Here is a 283-nt window from a genome sequence, read left to right as displayed (position 1 = left end):
AAGAAGCATAAGCCCTGCTGCCGCCAGCACCCCGAGGCCTCCTGTGGGGCCCCAGCTCTATCGGAGCCCCAGAAGCTGCTCCCCAACACCTCACAGCCCTGCTGGTGGGCGCCTCCGCCAATTAGGTGCCAATCCCCTTGGGTGACACCGGCTCAGCTCTGCTCCGTGTCAGAGTGCAGGTGCCAGGCAGCCAGTTGGGGGAGGTAGAGGGCTAAGGGGAGGCAGGGAGAGGCAGGGGGAGGCAGGGAGAGGCTGGGGGGGGGAGGGGGGGCAGGGGGGGGGG

The 283-nt window shown here is 69.3% G+C and overlaps 1 protein-coding gene across 1 annotated transcript in view; it reads right to left on the bottom strand.

Annotated features, from left to right (window-relative positions):
- Positions 1-283, bottom strand: part of CARD11 (caspase recruitment domain family member 11) — a 54,748-nt gene that overhangs the window by 42,879 nt on the left and 11,586 nt on the right. The gene's annotated exons all lie outside the window — the stretch shown is intronic.

The sequence above is a fragment of the Myotis davidii genome, unplaced genomic scaffold, assembly GCF_000327345.1.
Source record: "Myotis davidii unplaced genomic scaffold, ASM32734v1 scaffold399, whole genome shotgun sequence".
In the NCBI taxonomy this organism is placed as follows: Eukaryota; Metazoa; Chordata; class Mammalia; order Chiroptera; family Vespertilionidae; genus Myotis; species Myotis davidii.
The sequence above is the reverse complement of the archived record's forward strand: the minus strand, read 5'-3'. Positions and strand labels throughout refer to the sequence as shown.